Consider the following 16,329-nt stretch of genomic DNA (forward strand, 5'->3'; position numbering starts at 1 on the left):
GAGATGACAGAAAGGAGACTAGGGGGCCAAGGAAAAAACCCCAGGAAACACCAATTTTAAGGGCAGGAAGAGGAGGACCTCAAAGTGAGGTGGGGAAAAAATGATGTAGAAGAAGAATCGTAAGAGGATAGCGTCATAGAAATTGTGTCAGTGAATCTTTGTTACAACCTTTACTCGGAGCCATTTGTCATGGAACGATGTCCCTTTATCTGGAGACTTCAGGAGGCGTTGATAAACTCTGGTGAGGGGAGCGTGGGGTTATGCGGCTGATCCATTATATTCTCCACAGATAATTTATATAAATTGTACAGTAAGAAGGGGCTATAAACATAGGAATGGTCTTCACTCTGTACCTCTTGGTCTGGTCTTGAGAATTTTTTGCATGCTTGTTTCTTCATACTATTTTCGATAAAATATAGAAGAAATACACCCCCCCCCCTTTTAGGGTCTCATAGGACACAAAATAGATTGCAACACCATCACATCATTGTGAATCATCTCAAAAATGAAAGAGCAGGCAGGTTACCCCACGAGGGGAGAGCATTTTTTAGGCTATGTTCCTGGAGATTGACTTTGAATGAATTTCTTTTCTTAGGTATTGTTTTCTCTGCCTAAATTATGAAATAGTTCAAGGAAATGGACATCACCAGCAAAGGGCAGGGAAGATGGTAGGTGTTTAAATTTCCAGGAAGTAAATGAAATTTGTTAACAATCAAACAAACAAACAAAAACTGTAGCTTTAGAATCCATCCATCACTGCCTTAATTTAAAAAATAAATACTAATGAATACATTTGCACTTTGGAAAGGAGAAGGGACTCCCCTTTGATATTTGGCCAAGGAAAGTTCTACAATACTGAGTGATCAGAGCAATTCAGGAGGATAAAGGCCGAACAGAGTCTAAGAGCTCTGATGATAAAGACATCTTTGCTACCCTCTGCCAGAGTCATTTCTGTGGAGTCCTAGAGGCAGAGAGCAGATGGTAGTCAGAAGAAAAATGCATGGGAGGTGAGGAAGGGAAGGAAGATGTCACCCTCATCACTTTCAAGCAGCTTGGCTGAGAAGAGAAAGAAAGCTCAAAGGGTGGGAGCTAGAAAGCAATATAGAGTCAGAGAGATTTCTGTTTATTTATTTCAGTTTGGGAAGTAAATGGGGATGGTTGGGAGTTGAGAAGAGAGAGAGAGAGAGAGAGAGAATAGTAGAGTGTACAAATGGGAGAAAAGTTGAGCCTTCTCTCTTCCTAGTCCTAAGCGATCTCAATAATCACAGTCACCAGCCCTCCATGACTGTCCTGTTTCCTGCCCAGACCTCTCATCTGAGTTCCAAGTGACACAGCCACCAGGATGTCCCCACCTGAAGCTATGGCTCCTAGGTCCTCATTGACTCTGAAAGGAGGATAATTGAGCTTGATGAATTTCAGGGGATTGCCCTGGACCCATGACCCCTGGACTTCTCCATTGCAACCGTCCTCCAATTTCTCACCCTCCTTTGATCCAAACTACGTGGGTTGCCAGAAGTTTTTCTAAAGCACATTTAATTCTTCTGGTTTAAAATTCTTTAACAGTTCTCCATCAGCTACATTTGGATAAACTCCAAATTCCTAAGCTTGGAAGATAAGACCTATCCTACAAGCCTCTTTACCAATCTGGTTGTACCCTTTCTCCATATATATCTAATTTCCAGTCATGCCAACTTGTAGCTCATTAAACATATTGTATGGGCCCTGGAGAGTGTCAGCTTGTCTTTTTGAGATTCAGTCTAAATGTTAACTCTTCTATCAGACTTTCCCAAATGTTTTCAAGCAGTTAGCCTGGTCCATTCTCGTTTTCTGTGTTCTACTTTTCTTCCTTGTTTTCTCTTGTTTATCTTTCAGCACATGCAGGGCTCCCCCCATGACAGCCTTTGCATCAATAGCACTGTCCGATGTCATGTCTGCCTCTTCCAGAGTGTTTTAAACCTTCACAAGAGCAAAGGTCAGGTAGTATTCACCATTGTACTTCCAGCACTTTATAGAAATGTTATCTTCTTATTAAATTTAATAAAATACAAATAATATCCTTCCATGGCTAATGTATCTGTGTTCCAGATACGCAGTATTATATAGACAAGTCAGATATCAGATTAACCTAGGGAATCATCTTAATTTTGTGGGGCATCTGTAACAATGCCTAAAGCAGAACTTTAGACCCTTTGATGGAACCAACACAAAACAAATAGTGACTAAAGACCAATAGCATACCTGGTAAGAGAAAAAAAAAAAGCAATCAGTGAGGCCCAAGACTGCGTCTTCATTTAACTTCTATAAAGTAAAAGTGTCTCATCTTGAAAAGGGCACTGTGACTGGAATGTGTAGAACACTTAATAATTAAGATTATAACTAGACGTTTCTAATTCTCAGTGTCTAACTGGGAGAGGTTGAGGTAACCAGATCCTCATACGAATTTTTACTAACTTGTACTATAGTCATGTCACTAACCTGTTGCCTTTTAACAAGCTGATCTGTCTGACTCTGTCATTTCCATCCAAACATTCAGACATTGCTGCCTCATTTTCCTCGCCTCAAAATATTAAGATTTTACCTTCACTCTTTGGTGTACAAATGAGACATTTTGAGCATGCGGGTAAAACACAGCTAGCTGGGTGAGCCCTTTGGGGGTGGAGTGTGTCACACATGGTCAAGATATTTGCAGCTCTGGGGCTGTTTTTCATTCTAGACTTCGTGAGGTGACAAACAATCAGCATTGTGCTTTAAATTAGTGCCTAGAAAATTGCTCTCACCCAGAGAATATTCTGGATTTTTTTCCTTTCTCAGGGATTTTGCTCTCTTATTTTTTCTCACAGGTGATTTTTACTGTAGAGCTAATACTTCACTCTGCCACCTGGGGTCTCAGTGTAACCTGCTTTACTCTCAGATATTTCAGTCTCAGAAAGGGATTTCACCGCTGTGTTTCCCCTCCATCTTTCCTACTCTCTCCTCTTCCTACTTGTCCTTCTGCATCACTGGCAAGACAAGAAAGGTTTTCTCCAAACATTTTTTTTTGCATTAAGGTATATATTATCAGATTTCTACATGGCTAACATGGTCCTTCCAAATGTCTGCTGCAATCTCCTTTTTTCTTACAGTCCTCAGATTTCCCAAAGGACTTAGGTAAAGTTCCCGTAGGATTGAATGAGAAGGTTTGGAGTATAACCAACATATGTTCTTGGAGCACACAGAATCAGTCTCCAAGGAGGGGTTCTATCCATCTCCAGTATCTATGAGCTCATAGTCTATGTGAGGGCAGTCCATGCGTCCATTTGCCCACCCTTCTCTTGTCTCCTGTGGAGTTTTATGACAGCTTCGTCCTACCCTCTTTTTTTAAAAAAATTTTTATTGGAGTAGTTGCTTTACAATGTTGTGTTAGTTTCTACCGTACAGCAAAGTCACTCAGCTATACATATACATATATCCCCTCTTTTTTGGATTTCCTTCCCATTTAGGTCACCACAGAACACTGAGTGGAGTTCTCTGTGCGATACAGTAGGTTCTCATTAGTTATTTATTTTATACATAGTATCAATAGTGTATATATGTCAATCCCCATCTCCCAATTCATCCCACACCTCCCCCATGAGTCTCGAATTCTCAACTTCCATAATTCTGGGATATGTCACTTTCAAAGTGTGTCCGCTGTTTCTCTCAGGAAGTCAGTGGAATCAGTTTGCAAATAGGACTCTGGCAACTTTTTCATGGACAGCTTATCCCAGGAGGCTTTGCTATCCCAACACCTTTGCCTGCAACTGACCGTACATCTACGTCATGGAGGATTGTAGGGTATACTCATGTCATTATGTTTGCCCATATTCTGTCCAGGGTTAAATTGCAGAAATATAGATTGATTCAGTTTCCCCTTATAGTTCTTTTTAATCTTTTGAGTTATTTGCAAATCTGATGAAAAAATTTTGCAGCAAATGTACCTGAGTTGCAGATTTTACCTTCCATTTTCGGGGCTCCAGAGACCCTGAAGTCCTCTGGTCCACGTACCTTCTGCTTTAGAGATGTTATTTATGTGAACAGTTTGCCTCCTGTTGTTGGAAAATGGAAAATTTTTTTCTTCTGTCTCTCTCTGGATTCATTCAGAATTGTTCACAATGAACTTTACCTTTGTACCCAAAGGTAACAGGTTTGAGAAAACGAAGGACTTCAGTGGTGATGGCTACTCCAAATTTGTAACATATATTCATATGGTTACCAGTTCAAAATTGGCCGTTGTTTTAAGAAAGGAGTCATGGAGGGACATCACATTAGAAAATGGAAAGGAACAAACCATAAGAAGGCAAACCCTGTATGGCTATGACTATAATTACAACTACGAAAGTATCAAGGAAGAAAAATGGAATAGAAAAGGTCAATGGAGATAGTAGTGACTAATTTCCAGCAAAATAAGTAAGTTCAGTAAATGTTACATTTATGATAGGACTAATTTGTCTCATGAGACAGTACTTTGCTCAATTTTAATTCAAAAGAGTACTTACTACCCAGCTTCAGTCTAGAAGCTTCTCCTCTCCCAAAGGGTTAGGCTTCTCACTTAGAAAAATAAGTTCCTTATGTTCTGTCCATAAAGGCATCTCTTATTTGGCCAAAGAGTGAGAGTTACAATATCATGCTGATCTGTTTCATGCTACACACCCAGGGAAGGTTGGAACGAGAAGTTCTATCAAGGTGCTATTCTTCAATCCATCACAAGATCATTTCTTTTCCATCACACACAGTAAGACACAGCCGTGCACTTAACTATTTAACCAGCCAAGGCTATAGCAATTAGGCTCATCTTTTGTTGATGTCCTGGAAGAGATGCCTGGATGAATCTCAGCTGCCCTGTGGTGATGGAAATACAGTTCCAGCTGACTGCAGATGTTTTTACAGTTGGTCCCCCCTTAGTTTAAAATTCTCCAAACAAATAAAGCTTGGCCCTACAGCTTTTTTCTTTTTAATTTATCCTCAGACTAGAAATCATGTTAGTTGGTTCTGTTTAATGCACTCTACTGATTAATCCATTTCCTTAACTCGATTTGAGCACTTTAAAACCACATTACAGGTGCAGTACCTATTTCTAAAGATTTCTTTTTTTTTAATTACTTTCCAAGTCTTTAAATTTGCTTTTAAATCTCTTCATTATCTAACTGATTAGTTTTCTTGAAGGAGACTCTCCTTTTTACCATAATTTCCTTTTCTTCCTGGAAGTGATTGAGGGAGTGAAGAGTCCTTGAGATGTTGTGAGGATATTAGCTACATAAGATGAGAAAGTGGGAGCTGAGCTATGAATTTAGAAAAGAATTTGTGATACATGGAGACGTGCCAGAAAGAGACCATCAGAGGAAGTCAGGTAATTGCAATGCTAAGTTATGTCTTCCCCTTTGCTATTGGTTTAAGAGAACTTCCCCGCTCATGAAGGGAAATTGCTACCAGTAGCTATTTTTTAGCTGAGTAGTGATTTCTTTCTTGGTTAAGGTCAAAGACTAAACCAAACGTTCACTCAGAAACATGAGTAAGGTGGGGTGGGGAGAGAGAGAAAGAGACAGAGAGAGAAGGAGAGAGAAAGGGAGAGAGAGGAAGAAGCGAGAATACATTGTGTTGATCTGATCATTAGCACCAAGGATCTGTTGAAATTGGCAAAAATTATTTCTTCATCACTTTATGGCATTTTTTGCCAGTAGGACTGAGTGCTACTCTTGATGCAATAGAGAGAACTTTTTTCTTCAGTTGAACAATTCAGAGGTAAATGAAGATAAAGGTAATGTAACTGTCAGTCCCAGACCATCCATGGAAGAAGCCACAGACAAAATGCGAAGGGAACTAGGCTAGCTTTGGCTGGATAAATCAAGTGTTGGAGAAGTACCCACATATTCTTCGGAATGTGGCCCTGTGCCTATGCACTGCTCCCCTTTATAGCAGTGGAGGCAAATCTATCGGCAGGCATATTATCATTCTTGGCCACTCATTTTTTAAATGTTTTCACCCGTGGACCATTTGCTATTGGTTCCACAATTATTATGGGGTCAGATGTCATGAGTTTTGATGATTTTTGTGAATTTATCAAAAATGTTCTGAATCTCGGTAATTTACATATAGTTCCACTTTAAAGGAGTCAAGCTAAAATACGAGAAGACATCAAAGATAGGAAAACCAAGGCAGTTTATAGTCTCTTAATTTTTTAAATTAAAATTCCAGGATTTTGATGGCAATTTCTTGACATTTTCCCCAGTAGATAGATATATTCATTCACCTTCACATCCTTAGCACTGCTTTCCAGAAAAACAAAGGGGGGACTAAGAACAATTCATCTATCAACTCACCTTTTATGTGTTGTTAAAAGGTCTCCATGTTTAAAAATCTTTCAGAAACTTTTCTTCATAGTCAAGAAATCTTCAGAATGATTATATTGAATAAGAAAGTTCATTTTTCTCTAAAATCTCAAGTAAAACTTGGCAGAATGCCCTTTCTCATCAGTTACTAAAGATGCTATTTAAGTAATTGAGTTTGTCTCATTCTTCATCTGTCTAAGAGTTCTCTACATTCTCACAGGCAAAAACCTCTTTACAGAGTTTTAATTTCACCTTCACCTTTCCTGCTAATTGGCCATTACATACTCTTGAATCAAGGAAAGGTGAAATCTGCTCCTGAGTTAAAAGAATAAAGCAAGTTAAGAACACTGGACTATTGATCTTTCCGAAGGTGGAACATCATCCTAATCCCGTTGATCTGCACGTAGGGGCTACTGGAAGTGACCTCCTTTAATTTCTTTTCTTAAGTGACTTCCTGTTTCCAAGAGACTCACTTACCTCCCTCATGTGCTACTTTAAGACATCCCACCCTAATCAAGTGTCAGTCTGGGTACAGGAAACTTTCCCAATTTTCTTTTGAAATATTTCCAGATTGTCCCCTTGGCTCTGTGAACACGTGAGCATCAGGGTCATCTTTAAGTCATCACCTTGATCCCAGGAAGTCCCTACCGTATAGAAATCACAAAACTAAAGCCTGCATGTTCCTCCTCTTTGTCAGAACTTGAGTTCTTCTGGGTCAGCCAACCTGATGTGGAGAAAGGAGAATCATTTAAGGTGAGCAATTTGGAAGATCCCTCGCTGCCTTGAAGTGTGAGGGAGGAAAGCTTTAGATATGACAGATTTCTGATAGGAGGTATTTCTTGAAGTGGAAAGTAAGCTAGAGGGATGAAGTGGAAAATTGAGCATAAAAATAAAGGAATGTATGATCCAATTTTTATATTCTGAGAAGCTCTAAATATAGCTTAAAAAGCGTTTTAAAGACACATGGGCCATGCCAGTACATGACAGGGGATTGGAGCAAGGCCTGGCTAGATAGCATGGCTGAAACCTTCCCATGGCAATTTTCATGAACTGTTAAGATAGCAAAAATATTTTATTTTTCACAGACATAACATAGAAAGTATGTGTGTTCTGAAAAGCCACCTGAAAAGTATTTCTCTATATGCTATGGAAAGTTAGCCTAGCTATAGTATATTTCTACCGCATCTACAGAGAATCAGGTAGGAAGAAAGTTTGCTTTTATCTTAACCTTCAAGCTAACTCAAAAACTAAAATAATATTATGCTTTATTGATGCATAACCTACTTTAGTGTATCGACCCTACTTCATGTGTGTCCAGCACTGTCAGGCTGGACACAACAGGATACAAATTTACAGACACTTTCCACCCTCTTCTCTGCCTTTCATATTCATCTTTGGGATGGTTAATTTTATGTGTCTACTTGGCTGGCCACTGTGCCCAGCTGTATACTCGAATGTTATTCTGAATGTCTCTGTGAGGGTGTTTTTGGATGAGATTAGCACTTTTTTTTTTTTTTTTTTTTTTTTTTGTGGTACGCGGGCCTCCCTCTGTCGCGGCCTCTCCCATCGCGGAGCACAGGCTCCGGACGCGCAGGCCCAGCGGCCATGGCTCACGGGCCCAGCCGCTCCGCGGCACGTGGGATCTTCCTGTGGGATCTTCCTGGACCGGGGCGCGAACCCGGCCCCCCTGCATCGGCAGGCGGACGCGCAACCACCGCGCCACCAGGGAAGCCCCGAGATTGGCATTTAAGTCAGTGGACTTTGAGTAAAGGAGGTTACGCTCCATAAAGTGGTGGGCCTCATCCAGCCGGTTGAAGGCCTGAATAGAATAAAAGACTGGCCTGCCCTGAGCCAGAGGGAAATTCTCCAGCCTGAGAGCCTTTGGACTTGGATTACAACACTGAGTACTCCTGGATCTCCAGCCTGTGGGCAACCCTGCAGAATTTGGACATGCCAGCCCTCATTGTCCTGTGAACCAGTTCCTTAAAACTAGTCTCTCTCTGTGCAGGCACATATCCTACTAGTTCAGTTTCTCTGGAGAAATGTGACAAATACACTCCTTTTCCCCCTTCCTTCTTTTCCCAACTCACGTTGCACCCATAAAATGCTTTCCATTGACCTCAGGTTGTATTGATGCGAGAATCTGTCAGGGCAAATATTATCGCTGTCCACAAGGAAGGGTGAAAACCTAGAACTGAACACAAAAATGGCATGTGTCCCCAATTGACACTAAAAGCAATTAAATTTTGTCAGGATATTTATGACACTTATATGCCAATTATTATCAATTTATTTCCAAAGGACATTTAAGTAGAATAAAATGTGTGCTTTGTTTTATTTTGTCTTGTTTTAATAAAAGGTAGTTCTCTGAAAAGTATATCACTGAGGGGATAATAGAAGAAAAAAAAAATCGGGTCAAGTTTCAGAGCTGTATGTCCTGAGGAAAGGGTGGGAAACCTTGTCGGGCATCTGGTATACCAGACATGGTGTCACCACCCGACGGCCCCCTTCTCTTACAGCACCAGTTCAGAGTGACCTTGTGATACTTCCTAATTTAAAAATCCTTCACGGGCCCCCTTTTGTCAGGTGGATAAACTCCAGGGCACGTAGTTAAGCCTGCAAAGTTTTTCACCATCTGGATAGGAGGCCAGGTTCCATCTACCTCCTCCTTCCCAATCCCACTTTATTTCAGTCCCCACCAGGTCACTGAACGTTTCCCAAATGTCATGTTGGTCCACACTTCTGCCTGTGTGTGGACCCTTCCATCTGCCTGGATGCCCTTTCCCCCTGGAGATGCCTACTTAGTGTCTCAACACAGACATTTCATCTGACTATAGACTTTCTCTGAAAGCTGCATTCAATTTTTCTCTAATCCCGTATTACATATTTTTTATAAAAATATTTTTGACAAGGTGCATTTGTTTACATGTATATCTATCTCTCCACCACTAGATTCTGCACCTTTTTAAGAAGGTGACCATTCCTTATGTACCTTTGCACATAGCAATGCCTGACAATAAGTGCACTATTAAAAGTAAAAAAGAACATGTACACAGCTTTGACAGCATTAGCTTGAGAATATTATTAACAAGTAGTCCTTTAGCACTTTCAAATATCTCCCACTCGCATGAGGATAATGGAAGTCTTTTCAACAGAAATACAAGGAAGGAAGGAAGGAAGGCAGGAAGGGAGGGAGGGAGGAAGGAAAGTACAGACAAATAACAGAGTTCCTTAGTGTGTAGAAAGTGTGAAAACCTTTATACTCATTACCTTTTTAGAAGGAATTAGAAAGAGCGTTAGAAGAGAGATTAAGAAATGAGAACTGAAATTGTCACTAAGAATAGAGAAACATGGAGGGTTGATCTTATCCCATCTCCGAAAGAAGGAAAGCAGGAAGAAATGAGAGAATGGGAGGCCCCCATGAAGGAACCACCTAAAATAATCAGGTTGTGTTTTAAGAGTTTTGGGTTTTTTTTTTTCAGTTGTTAGCATAGAGTGCTTGATGTAGAATAAAGCTCGCAATTGGTTAAAGTGGAAAGCTGACTTGTTAGTGTAACAGTAAACACTTTCACATTCTGAGGTGTGAACAAGCATTTGTGTTGGGGTCCTCCCCCTTTGCTCTGGGAGGGGTTGCTTTGCGGGCTTTGGAATCTAGCAGATATGAAACATGGGCCTCCTGAGAGTCGCTGGGGAAACGTGCTTCACACCAATACTCTAAGTGTTCTGTTTCTTAAAATAGAAATTGACTGGCCTGACACTCCTCACCTTCTGTACTTAGAGGAATGGTAGTTTTTCTAACAAATGGAACTGGCCTATACTGCTTTTGGAAAATGACTGTTTGTCCCAGGAAGGGGTGTGTGTGTGCGTGTGTGTGCGCGCGCGCGCGTGTGTGTGTGTACATGCCCTCACACAGGTGCATGTGGACTTTCTGTCCAGGAGATAATCATGAGAGAACAGGAGAATCTCTGAGCAACAGCAGGAAAGGATAAGGAGGTCATTCTTGACTGCTGACCACAAAGAAGATCAAGTACTGGAGGCTGCCCTTCCAAGCTGCTGAAGACCTACGTGGCCTTGCCCTGCACCGTGTAACTCACACTCAGCCAGTCTTCCTTGGACACCAGAATTGGATGAACAGTCTGTCACATGTTCACTTGGGTGTCTGATCTTGAACGTGAAGAGCTGATTGACTTCAAGCCCACTTCCTCTTTCTTCTTCCATATTACAGCCAAAGGCAAATTCATCCTCTAAGCTGCTCGGGTCCGGAAGCCTTGGATTCATCTTTAATTTTTCTCTTTCACTCACAGTCTGCATTCAGTCCATCAGTAAAATTTGAATCTACCTTCAAAATACTACTCTTCCATTGCCAATTTCAAGGGCTAATTTACTATCATCTCTTCTGTGCATTATTTCAAAGACTTTCTAGTAGGTCTTCTGCTTCTGTTGTTAACCCTACAGTGTGTTTATAACACAGCAGCCTAAATCATATCCCTTTAGTCAGATCCTTCAGTGTCTTCCCATTTCACTCTGAGTAAAAGGCAGAGCCTTTACTGTGGTCTCAGTGACCCTGTAGGTCTACACCCACCCTCTAACAGCGTTTTGATCAAGATTCTCCCTCTCCTTCACTCTGTTTCCAGATACTTCTGCCTCACTGCTGTACCTCCCACCCCCGAGGAAGCCCTACCTCAGGGCCTTTGCATGTGCTGTGCTTTCTGCCTGGAACGCTCATCTGCTAATTAGCTGCATGTAAACTCTCCTACATCTCAGAGGTCTTTGCTCCATTCTGTCTTCTGAGTCCTTCCCTGACAAAGTCCAATGAAAACAGTAAACTCTCCTGAATACCTCGTCTCTGTACTTGCTTTAGTTTAGTGATTTACTTGATATTTTACTTGTGTATTTTTAATGTACTATACTGCAAAAAATATATAAACCCTATAAGGGTACATATTTTTAATCATTTAAAATTTATTACTGTAGCTCAGTGTCTAGATTTTTTCCTGGCACTAATACTTATTGAGTAAATAATTCTGAGCCAAAATAATGTTTCATATTCCTGTCTTTCAGAGTTGTACTCAAGGTAGGGAAACTTTAAGCTGGAATGATAGAAGAAACGAAAAAATTTCCCTCCATTTTAGCATGCATAACATGAGAGATTTGTAGGCATGTTCTGGGTATTCTTGACAAAGAGCAGAATGTCATGAAGCTGTTGAAATTCTGCGGATTGGAATATTGTATTCTAGACCAGGCCAGAGAATTTCTCTTGGGAAATGTGGGTGTTTAGGTGGCGCTGGAGGTGAGGGAGTGGGGGTGGTTAAAGCTGGCTGGGCTGTGTAGACCAGTGGTTAGATGCCCTGCATCCTCAGACTCAGGGGTAAGCAAACCTTGTTGATGGTGATAGTATAGAAACACAGAAGTTGGGGTTCACTCTATAGACCCCAGAAAAGAGAGCAAGCAAAACAAACCGCAGAAAAGTCATTTCGTAGTGTATAGTGTATTTTAAAGTAAGCAATACAGCCTGATTCACCTTTATTAAAACATGATAATAACACCTGCACTCTTATGAAATAGCTTGGAAATCAAGCAAAAGAGCCTCAAGTGGACCTCCTCCCACACTGTTTCCGACCTCTGCATGTTTGTGAACTGGCATCTCCCGCTTCCTACGGGACGCAGCAGATTTACGTCCCACTAGCACCCTAAATTCCAGGTTATTCTGGTGACACGTAGTCACATTAGAAAACCATGTTGTGCTTTCAAATGAGTTACAAGAAATCCAGCATGTCCCAAACAGGACTCACCATCTTCTCTATTTACAAGTGCTAAATTTCCCATATCTTAAGGTCACCTCCTTGCAGACGTAAAATCTCAGGGTGATGTTTTACACCTCCCGCTACATTGATTTAATTGTCGAATCTTGCTGAACTTGCTGTTAAAATTGGTTTTCTTTTTTAATCTTCAGTTTTGCGCTCCCCCCACCCCCCGCTAGAACTTGGTAAATTCACTCAGTCTATTACAACTAACGTCTTTGCTTCTTGACTCTGTTTTCTTTCCATCCTGGATTCTGCTATCGGAGTTACCTTTCTACGCCAAAAGTTCCCAGTCTTTCATGTGCTGTGACTGTCATGTAAGCAACACACTGACATGGACAAAGCCAGATAGTCACCTTCCTTCCCCGCAGTTGTATGCAGAAATAAAGCAAACATTGCTGCACTTTTTTGGTGTGATAGTCGTTAAAATATTTTAAACCATGAAAGTAATGAAATCAGCCATTCGAAGATATAAAAAATGTCATTTAACTGGAAAAATAAATAAATTGGCAATTTTGATTTTAAACATTTTTATTTTTATAGGAAATAAGTCAAACATACTGAAAAGCAATGAAAATAATATAACCGATATCCATGTATCGACCACCCAGATCTACCAGATGTTGACATTTTGTTCCACTGGCTTCAGAGTTCTCCTCTTTGTTTTAAAGAGGAAAAAAAAGAGACAGCTAAAACTGGGCTTCCTTCCATTCCCTTCTCTTCCTCTCCAGAGGCTAAAGTTTTGTATATCATTACTGTGCATGTGTTTGTACCCCTATTATGTTTATATTATAAGCAATTTATATGATCACCCTGCTTACATTTTTACTGAAATTGTATCACACTATATTTACCCTTTTGCACCCTGCTTCTTTCGTCATCAACATATATTGGTACAGGTTGATACAGTTCATTTAATCAACTGGCCTTATGGGATTCCAGTATCTGAATAAACCCATCTATTTGTGTATTCCCCTAGTAGGGGAGAGTAACTTTGTTCCAATTCTCTCATTATTTCGCTGCTACAAACACCGCAGCAGCAACAATCCTGGTGACTATCCTCGTGCACCTATGGTAGACCTTCTAACCCAGAGCAGAGAAAGTTTGCAATCCAGAGGAACGCCTCCATTTAGTGACTACACCCCTTCAGCTCTGCAGATAATATTGCTCTCCAGGTGGGTGTGTCAGATCGGCCAGTAGTGCTGTAGCAGAGTTTCTTCGCTCCTCGCTGTCACGTACAGAATGATTAATAGCTTTTCCAGTCTGATGAATTGAAATCGAATTTCATCATAGGTTTAATTGCATTTCCCTGATTCCTAATGATGTTGCAGGAGTATATTCATATGTTTACTAGCTATTCTGATTTTCTTTTCTCTGCAGGGCATAATGGTCACAACTTTTGCCCACTCTTTCATTGGGTTGTTTGTTTGTTTCATTAACTTGTAACATATTCTGTATTCTAATCTCTCATAGGTATATGGGTTATATAGATTACAAATATTCTCTTCCAGTATATACTTTGTTTTCACTTTATTTGTGTTGTTTGTTGATAGCGGTTTGTTTGAACTTCTAATTTTAATTAGGCCAACTTTATCAGACCTTAGTATTTCATTTTGTATGTGTATGAGCTTTTCTTAAAAGCTGCTCAACGACAATGGCATATATCCTATATTTTCTTCTATTTTTAAAGTTTATTTAGTATTAAAAATCTTAATCCAAATGAAAATGTGTGTATGTATGTGTGCACATGTGGTTGAGAGAAAGATCTAGTTTCATCATTAGTATTTGCACAATGATCTTTGTAGGTATTTTGAGGGGTTTATCATATTTCTACTGATTTGCAATGCCATACCTATCACATATCATGTTCCCTTGTGAATGTGGGCCTGTCTTTTGATGAAACATATATTTTTAACCAAATAATTTTATGTAAAACATTCTAAAATATCCATTTATGCTTTAGTGCTTTTTTTGTATTTATATTATATTTTGCAATTAAAAAAAGATTTAAAACATAGTTTTGAGCTTTTTCCAGATCTCAATAACACGAATTATACAAATTTTTAAAACTCAGGTATATACTATTAAACAATAACTATACAAATCCTTATTTAATTTAAAAGGTATATCATTTACACACTTTTACATGTGATCTGTAATATAAATACAATATTGCCAATTTCACATAAATAATGACTTTGTTTACCTTTGATTTTGTTAACGTGAATGATATATTTATAGAGTTAATCTAACCCAGGTACAATGCAGATGTGAATGCCCTTTGAATGGACCCCTTTGTCTTCCTAAATTAGCTATAGTTTAAAATAAGAAGGTAAGATAATATAACACATTAATCTTAGCATTAGTACTGTTAGATAATAGTATTAGCCCTATTCCCATAATAGTGAATGTTTTTACTGTAGCTGTGTCATGGATAAGCTATGACCAAGCCCAGTTGTGTGAGAGCTCCCTGGAATTTCTGCTTTTTCTCTCTCATATAAAATTATTTGAATGCAAGTAATTGAGAGAGTAATTATTATAAGTTAGTAGTTTGGCAGAGATATTTACTGCTCCTTAAATATCCACGAGCTCCGCCAAATTTCCCAACCTTCTTGCAGTTTTGCGGGACCGTGTGACTAGTTCTAGAAAGTAAATAAGTTATGAGAATTGCAGATAGCACCATACTGAGAGGTAAAACCTGGACCCCTGAGCTTGGGGAGCTGCTGTTGGAGAGAGACCACTGAATGCCCTTTAATTCATAGGCAGTGGTCTCGGCCTGTAAAAGAAGTGCGTTTTTATGTGTTAAGCACTGATATTCCAGGGTTGTTTGCTAACGCGGCATCACGTATCCATCCCAACCAAGGCAAGTGTTACGCACATGATGTGTTTCTAGGGGTGGATGTGAGAGTTCTATAAACCTACTAAAAGATTTTAAAATATTTTTATCATGATATAAAATAATTTAAAATAAGCACATTCCAGATGGGTCATTTAGATCCTTTTTTTTTTTTTTTTTCCTTCTTCAAACTATGATCCAGCCACATTGACATCACCTGGGTGGGAACTTGCTAGGCTCTCAGACCCCACCCAGGCCTGTGAATCTGCATTTCAATAAGATACCTAGGGATTTGGTGCTACATTTTGAAGTTTAAGCAGCTCTGATTTAGGTGATTACCTACAAATATTACTGACTCGCAACTTCAGTGCCCAAACTGGCTTCTAGGTTTACCCTTTAATTGTTGCCAATTAGTGCTAGCTGAATTTCAAATGCTAATCAGAAAAGGACAAAGACTGTATATATGAAAATTAAATAATTAGCCCAGTGAGTTTCTGTGAAGTTTTTCAGCAGTTAGTTCGACTAGAGAAAAGTGGTGGGAGATTTAAGTCAGCACATAGTACCTGGTAGTTTAGGCAGGTGAAACTCAGAACTTGGACCATGACTGTGAGAGCTGTATTCATATTGCACAACGGTGGGTTAATTTTTGTAATCATCATTCGTGTTACATTCCTGCTGTTATTGAGTTCTATTGGTTATATAGTTTGCTTTTTATTTAATTTGTAAATTAGTTGGGATTTTGCTGATGTATTATCAGCATAAAAATAAAGAATTTAGGGCTTCCCTGGTGGCGCAGTGGTTGAGAGTCCGCCTGCCGATGCAGGGGACGCAGGTTCGTGCCCCGGTCCGGGAAGATCCCACGTGCCGCGGAGCGGCTGGGCCCGTGAGCCATGGCCGCTGAGCCTGCGCGTCCGGAGCCTGCGCTCCGCGACGGGAGAGGCCACAGCGGCGAGAGGCCCGCGTACCGCAAAAAAAAAAATAAAATAAAATAAAGAATTTATAAATTGTTTGATGTTTGTACATCAATTTTATAATGAAAACGATTGGTAACTGTATTAGTTTCCTAAGGCTGCTCTAACAAAGTTCCACAAACTTGGTGATTTAAAGCAAAAGAAATGTACTCTTCCATAGTTCTGGAGATCTGAAGTCCCAAATCACTATCCCTGGGCCCAAATCAAGGTATCACCAGGGCCACCCTCCGCTCAGAGACTCCAGGGGAGAATCTGGTCCTTACCTCTTCCAGCCACTTGTGGTGGCCAGTATTCTTTGGCTCGTGGTCACATCTTCAAGTCCTTCTTTCTTCTGTCTTCACATCACCTTCTTCTGCTGTGTGTCAAATCAGCCTGTG

Source organism: Physeter macrocephalus, chromosome 13 (assembly GCF_002837175.3).
Source record: "Physeter macrocephalus isolate SW-GA chromosome 13, ASM283717v5, whole genome shotgun sequence".
Taxonomy (NCBI): Eukaryota; Metazoa; Chordata; class Mammalia; order Artiodactyla; family Physeteridae; genus Physeter; species Physeter macrocephalus.